The 8,187-nt window shown below is 32.9% G+C and overlaps 1 non-coding gene across 1 annotated transcript; it reads left to right on the top strand.

Moving 5' to 3' along the window:
* The first annotated feature begins 7,225 nt into the window (after positions 1-7,225).
* On the top strand, positions 7,226-7,332 carry LOC149526252 (small nucleolar RNA R71). The gene has a single exon (XR_016352203.1). It is a non-coding gene; the product is annotated as a small nucleolar RNA R71 (small nucleolar RNA).
* Positions 7,333-8,187: the final 855 nt, after the last annotated feature.

The raw sequence follows: 8,187 nt of genomic DNA, 5'->3' as shown, positions 1-8,187 counted from the left end.
ATAAACAAGTTGAATTCTATGAAGCTAAAAGGGGGATCTATTTGGACATAGATATTCCAAGCTCCAGTAAACTTAGAATTATTCTTAATCTTATTGAAAAATAAATCAAGCTTTTTAACTATGAATTCACTCCATAGATTCATGGTTGCACTCTTGGATTAACTATAATTATAAGAAATAATTCAATACTTGATATTAATTAGTAGTTGTCCAATCACAAACTTTATATTGTGAACCCTCATAACCATCTAATGACAAAAAGTGAAATAACCGTTTTACCTTTTATATCAATTCTGTCCTCTAGTCTCAAATTTTATCCAATTAGTGATTTAATACTCTAGATCTAATTTTTTAAGTATCTAATTGTGATGAGCAACTATTCATCAATCCACTGGGCCCAAATTAATCACCAATCTTATTGAAATTACTATAAGTGATGTTAATGCTATAAACTCCATTATTTAGATATATGTTCCCAAATGTTCATCTAGATTATAATTCCAAAATACGAAGTCTAGATCAATGATTTATGATGATCATGTTCCTTGTAAATTAAAGATTATAAGAAGATTAAACACGAGTCATTATCCATTAGGATTTTGGTTTTACTATAAGCAAATGTATAAGTGTGAGATCAAGATTTAAGTAACAGTTAAACTTAAATTTGATTCTCACATAATTCCAATTCATGTTATAGTGTCATTACTCAAAGTCAACCATTGCGATGATTTGAGACATTATTCTATTGAAATGAATCACATTCGTTTCATTGGAAGTAATCTAGACACTACAACCTAAACACAATAAAGTGACCAGCTTTATTATGTGGCTATGAACAATTTTTAGATTCAATTAAAATACATGTCTCTTATGTATGAACCTTCATACAAATGTATTTAATATCTCAATAGAATCATATTACCTTAATAACTAGATAATGAATGCTTACTTAAAACAAACTCTTCATCTTATAATCAAAATGTACTTTCATTACAAATAAATTTAATGCAATTAAGCATGAGAATATACTTGCTTTCTAGGGCACCATATTCTCAAAATTCTTAACAACAATAAGGGGTCCTGACCATCTTGATTTCAACTTTCCCGGGAATAACTTTAAGCCTAAGTTAAACAACAACACGGATTGACCTAGCTCGAAACAACAATCAATAATCTTTTGATCATGCCATCTTTTCATCTTTTCTTTGTAAATTTTGACATTTTCATTAGCATCCAAGCGTAGTTCATCTTTCTCATTCAATTAAAGCAAACGCTTTTCACCCATTGCTTCTAAGTCAATGTTTAACTTCTTGATGGCCCAAAATGCCCTGTACTCTAACTCAACTGAAAGGTGACATACTTTTCCAAATGCCAATCGATATGAGGACATACCAATCAAAGTTTTATAAGCGATCTTATATGCCTATAGTGCATCATCAAGTCTACTAGCCCAATCTTTCCTGTTGGAGATACCATCTTCTCTTAATTTTTTTTTAATTTCATAGTTGGACACTTCAACTTGTCCATTCGTCTGAGGGTCATAGGTCATGGCCACCTTGTATGTCACTCCATACTTTGCAAGCAACACTATAAAATATTTATTACCAATGTGGCTCCCTTCATCACTCATAATACCTCTTGGTGTTCCGAATTGAGTGAAAATGCTTTTCTTTAGAAATTTCATCACCACTTAGCATCATTTATTGGCAAAGTTAAGGCTTCCACCCACTTTGACACATAGTTAATGGCCACCAAGATGTAGCTAGTGTTGAAAGAGCATTAGAATGGTCTAACAAAATCAATTCCCAAACATAAAAAATTTCCATTTCAAGAATGTTATTGAGCAACATCTCATGTCTTCTTGAAATGTTCCCCACTTTTTGACATCTTCATAATGCAAAACAAACTTGTGAGAATGCAAACTTGAGTGAAGAACTTCAATTGTTGTTTTATCTCTTCCGAAATGGCCTTATATTCTGAAGAGTGATAATGTCTCAACACACTTTCAACTTCTTCCTCTAGAATGCACTTTTTTATCATTTTGTAAGCACAATGCTTAAACAAAAATGGTTTATGCCACACATAAAATTTTACATCATGCAAAAATTTCTTTCGTTAATGAAAAGTTAAATTGGGAGGGATAAGTTTACTTACAATGAAATTGACATAGTCGACATACCATGGTAAATTATTTTGACTAACTTGTAACAATTCTTCAATAGGGAATGACTCGTTGATCAAAGTTAAGTCCATACTATGGTTATCATGCTCTAACCTTGATAGATGATTTGTTACTTGATTCTCTGAGCCTTTTTTGTCCTTAATTTCCAAATCAAACTCTTGTACTAACAAAATCCTTCTTATCAACCTTGGCTTGGTATCTTTCTTAGTAATTAAATACTTAATTTCAGAGTGGTCAATGTAAACAATAACTTATGTGCCAATCAAGTATGCATGAACTTGTCAAATGCATAAACAACAACTAATAATTCTTTTTCAACGGTGGTGTGATGCATCTGGGTTTTGATCAATGTTTTGCTAGCATAATATATAAAATGAAAAATTTTATCCTTTCTTTATCCTAACAATGCACCTACAACATAATCACTAGCATCACGCATAAGCCCAAACGGAAGTGACCAATCAAGAACTACTATAATGGGTGCAAAATGTCAATTTCTTTTTTAGCTCTATAAATGCAGCATGACATGCATCATCAAAATTAAATGGCACATCTTTTTTTAAGAGATTGCACAAAGGTTTAGAAATTTTAGAAAAATCCTTAACAAATCATTGAAAAAAACCAGCGTGTCCAAAAAAACTCCTAATACTTTTAATTGAGGTTGTTGGTAAAGGCTTTTCAATGGTTCCTATCTTTGCTTTGATCACCTTTAATCTTTTGCTCGATACCTTGTCACTAAAGACGAGACCTTCTTATACCATGGGATTTTTCCCAATTTAAAACTAAGTTTGTTTTTTCACATTTTTTCAATATCTTGTCGAGATTCACCAAACATTCATCAAAATTATTTTCAAATATTAAGAAGTCATCTATAATTAGCTCTAGTGTTTTCTCCACCATATCGAAAAAGATAACCATCATGCATCATTGAAATGAGCTGGAGCATGGCAAAGTCCAAATGACATCCTTCTAAGGGCAAATGTGCCATACGGATAGGTGAATGCTGCCTTCTGTTTATCTTCTAAAGATATTACAATTTGATTGTATCTTGAATATCCATCCAAGAAACAGTAGTATCTTAAATGGTAAAAAAAAGTGATATTTCCTTATGGCCTTATTTAGCTTTCAGTAGTTTATGCAGACTCTCCATCCAGTGATTGTCTTTGCGGGAATGAGCTCATTATTTTCATTTGTAGCCACTGTCATTCCACCTTTTGTTGGTACGCATTGCACCAAACTTACTCACTCACTATCAGAAATAATGTAAATGATTCCAGCATCTAGCCACTTGATAATCTCTTTTGTTACCACCTCTTTCATGATTGGGTTTAATCTTCTTTAATGCTCGATAGTGGCTCGATGATTATCCTCCAACAAAATTTTATGCATGCACATTGAAGGACGTAGCCCTTTTATATATGTAATTGTCGATGCCAAAGCCTTTTTGGGCTCTCTTAGAAGTCTTAGTGACTTATTTTCCTACTTGTTAGTAAGATCAGATGCAACAACAATAGGAAGAGTAGATGAGTCACCAAGATATGCATACCTTAGATGGTTTGGCAATGGTTTGAGTTTCAAATTAGGTGGTTCTTCAATAGACGGCTTCACTAGTGAGGATGAAGAGGAATTGAGATCTAACACCTCAAATTGGGTTCCCAAGACTCGAGATGGGGCATTCAACACATTTACACATTCTATGGCAGCCTCATCACTTGCCTCAGAGTCAACAACCAATTATGTCTCAAATAGGTCATTAGGAAGACTTTCCCTAAAAGCTTCATTTGTGACCTTATCCACCACACTAATTGCAAAACACTCATCATCATTATTAGTAAACTTTAAAGTTCTAAAATTGTTAAATCTTACCTTTTGATCTTGTACTCTCAAGGTAAATTCTCCTTTCTCCATATCGATAAGTGCTTTGGTAGTGCAAAAAAAAAGTCTCCCAAGGATAATAGGAACCTCTTTATCCTCTTCCATATAGAGTAATATGAAGTCTACAAGAAAGATGAATTAAACCACTTTTCCAAGTACAACTTCCATTATACCTCTCGGATATGTGAATATTCTATCTACCAATCATGGAGTCATAATAATGGGCTCAATTTCCCCCAAACCCAACTTGTTGTAGATAGATAAAGGCATCAAATTAATACTTGCCCCCAAATCACTCAACGCCTTCACAAAAAATAAGGCACTAGTTGTGCATGGAATAGTAAAGCTGTCAAGGTCCTTTAGTTTTGGAGGGAGCTTGTTGAGTATGATAGTGCTGCACTCCTCAATGAGTACTACTATGTCAAATTCACTGAACCTAATAACTCTATTATATAGAGTTATTTTGACACCTTTTAAGGGCTTAAGTAGCTAGATTTTTTAGATTTTAGGTTCAGATTTTAGCATTCTTAGGTGTTTTTTCTGTTTAAGTTGATTACTGTTAAGTAATTAATTTAGTTATTTTAGTTAAATTTTTATGTTGTTTTGTTTTAAATTACTTTAAGAGTAGTAATTGCTAATTTTTCTTATGGATTTTGTAAGAAATTGATGAAAAAGGCTCATTCGATGAAAATTAGTGCAAGTATGGTAATGACTTTATTCATATATGTTTCAGTATTTTGACCATATATCTCTTTAAAAAACTCTAAATAAGGTGATTCTTAGACCACTAAAATTCTAAGAAAAAGGACTACAAGTTTATGTTTACCAATTCACCCAGTTCTGATTGTATCATGGTCAAAATATTTGTCAAAGTCGGAGCACTGTAGCAGTATGCAGGGACTGAACATGATGCGGTATTTGAAGCATATCCTTCAATCTGAAAGTTCAATTGATGTGATTCTTGATCCATTGGAAAGTTAAGAGATAGGGATAAAACTTTTACATTTGCCACTTTGCCTAGTTCAGAACATATTAGGGTGAAACTCGCATTTGAATTTGATAGACTGTCATAGCGCTAGGAGAACAAGGTTGCAGTGTTGATGAAAGGAAGCACACATACAAATTTCCAAAGAACTCAAAGCTGCAGCGCTAGAGAAGTAGCTCTGAACTAGGTTATTTAGAGCCTACTTAATGGACCTTTTTCAGAGATTCTAAAAGAGAAGGCAGCAAGCAACTATTCTAGAGATTTGAAGCCCAGAACAAAGCAAGAAAACAAGAGAATTGGAGGGAGAATCAAGATCACAAAGCTCTAACTATTAGTTTTCTCTCTTACTTTTGTGTTTTTCTTATTTTCTTTGACTTGGATTCATGGCTAAATTTCTTTGGATATTGTCTTTATTAGATATTATGAGCTAATTTATTTTTCTAGGATTGCAATTGAACTCGCATGTAATCTAAATTTTTAATCTCTTTCTTACATATTTTCAATGGGATTTGAATTGTTTATTTCAATTTGTTCTTAATGCTTTTAATTGCTTGGCCACCAATTAAATTGATTTAGGAACCTCAACAAACTTGGGAAAGAGAGTTTAGTATACACTAAAATTGGGATAGCATATGATCATATTACTTGATTTGTGTATAGGATAGGGATATACCTATAGGCCATATGTAGCTAGATTAGAGCCTGAACTTAATGAATCTATTTTAATTTCAATTCACATAGATATATAGTATTTTGACTAAAATATATATTTTTATAAGATGAGTCGAGAGACCCTTATAAATAATTTAGGACTCTAGATTAGCAATTCAAACCTTTGAAATAAGTTAAGAAAGAAAGGTAAGATTTAGATGAAGTGTGAGTGATATTGCAATCCTAGGCTTGTTTGATTTAATATTTCCTCAAGTTATTAGTATTTTGATTTTTTCTATTAGTTTAAATTTTAGTTAATTAGTTTTAGCTAATCAATTAATTTTGAGTGTTTGGATAAGATTAATTTTTTCTAATTTTAGTAGTTTGTAAAATTTTAGATCAATTCTCTGTAGAATCGACACTCTGCCTGCTAATATACTATCTATTGGATACATATACTTGCGTAGTGAAATTTTAGTAATAGAACCTTCTTTTCTTGGACAATATATCCTTTAGAATTTTACATATGAAGGCATTTGCTCTAAAGCCTTAACAAATGGAATGTTGATGTGAAGCTTTTTAAACAGCTCCACAAATTACTAGAACTGGTTTTCCCCTAGTTTTTTCTTCAAACATTAAGGAAAAGGTAGTGGTGGTAGTGTTGCCTTGGTCTCATTCTCTTGACACTACTCACCAAAGCTTGCAATCTCTGTCTCACTTTCCACTATCTTGTCTTTTTGTTTAGCTCGTTTTAGGGTACTTTAAACTTCCTTACCACTTCTTAAGGTGATGGCCTTGACATGTTCTTTGCTTTCCCTTTCCAAATTTGCCTTTGTATTAGGTAATGTTCCTTGAGCTCTATTTTTTAATGAGTTAGCAAGCTGACCAACCTGACTCTTGAGATTTCAGATTAATGCTGCTTGGCTTTGAATGATAAGTGCTTGATTTTGAAGGATATTATCATTCTTGTCATGAATTGCATTAGCAAATCCTCTAAAGCAGGCTTCTTATCTAGGACAAGCACTTGTGCTTACTGTTGGAACTTAAGACTCGTATTTGACCTTGAAGATGAAAATGATCCTTGATTTTTGGCCCACGAAAAGTTTGGATGGCTCCTCCACCTTGGGTTGCAAGTGTTGGAGTAAGGATTATTTTACTATTTGTTCCCCACAAACTGCATTATTTTTGTACTACTTGGACACTAATTGCTTGAATAATCATCTCCACAATACTAAAAAACTACCCAAAGACTGTGAATAGAGTTTGTACCAAAAGATTTAAGTTTCTTAGTTAGAATTACTACTTGTGATCATAGTGCCGAAATGGCATTTACATCATGAACTCCAACTATTCTCCTTTGCATTGATCGCTTTACTGGCCACTAGTAGTTGTTTGATGCCATTTCCTCCAACAAACTGTATGCCATATTAATTGTCTTAGCCATTGAAGCTCCTCCTGCGATGGCATTAATGGTGGTTTGAACATGACCACTTAATTAATTGTAGAATGTTTGCACTTGTAGCCATTTTGGAAGACCATGATGAGGACAATGCCTAACCAAGTCCTTGTATCTTTCCTAGGCCTCGTACAATGATTCAAAATCTAGCTACATAAATGATATGATATTATTCCTCATTTTTACTGTTTTGACAGAACGAAAGAACTTAGCAAGGAAGTTTTCAGCAAGATCATCCCATGATGTTATGGATCCAATAGGGAGTGTATTTAGCCACACTTTTAGCTTTCTCTCTTAATGAATAGGGAAAAGCCTTAAATGAATTGCATCATCTTTGACACCATTATGTTTATAGGTATCACATATCTCTAAGAAGTTTGAAATATTGGCATTTGGATCGTCATGTATAAGGCCTCCAAACTGAACTGAAGTTTGAATCATGGTGATGATAGCCGGCTCGATCTTGAAATTGTTGGCTTGAATTGCCAACTTTTGAATGCTCGATGGGATTCCTTATACCAAAGGAACTATATAATCCCTTAACCAATGATTTTCTCCTACTACTCGCTCTTGAATTTGCTGCTCGCCCTATTAATTAGCCATTACATTTGTTTGAGCAAAACCTTGTTGATTTTCTCATCGAAGTCATCGGAATGTTCTCTTAATCTCTGGATCACACAATATAATCTCCAACCCTTTTGCTCTTCTAATACAATGATGGAACAAACCTGAAAAACAAAAGAAGAAAAACTCAAATTAAGACTAATCTATGAATTTTAACATTAGCAAAATAAATAAGAAAACTAATCCCTAGCAATAGTGCCAAAAACTTGTTGTCGATTTTGCACATGCAAGGATACATATCGAACAAGTAATATAGATAGTAAGTCCAGAATCATATCCCACAGAGATTTGTTCATAAATCTTCACTAAGTACTAAAATTATGACAAACTAATCTTATTCAAATAACTCTATGTTTTATAAAATTAATTAAAAAAAATTAAAACAAACACTAAATTAATTTATAGAAACTAAGA

Source organism: Theobroma umbraticum, unplaced genomic scaffold (genome assembly GCF_002168275.2).
Source record: "Theobroma umbraticum cultivar Fairchild unplaced genomic scaffold, ASM216827v3 scaffold_299.0, whole genome shotgun sequence".
NCBI classification, from domain to species: Eukaryota; Viridiplantae; Streptophyta; class Magnoliopsida; order Malvales; family Malvaceae; genus Theobroma; species Theobroma umbraticum.
Note: the sequence above shows the minus strand (reverse complement) of the source record. Positions and strands in the feature narration are given on the sequence as shown.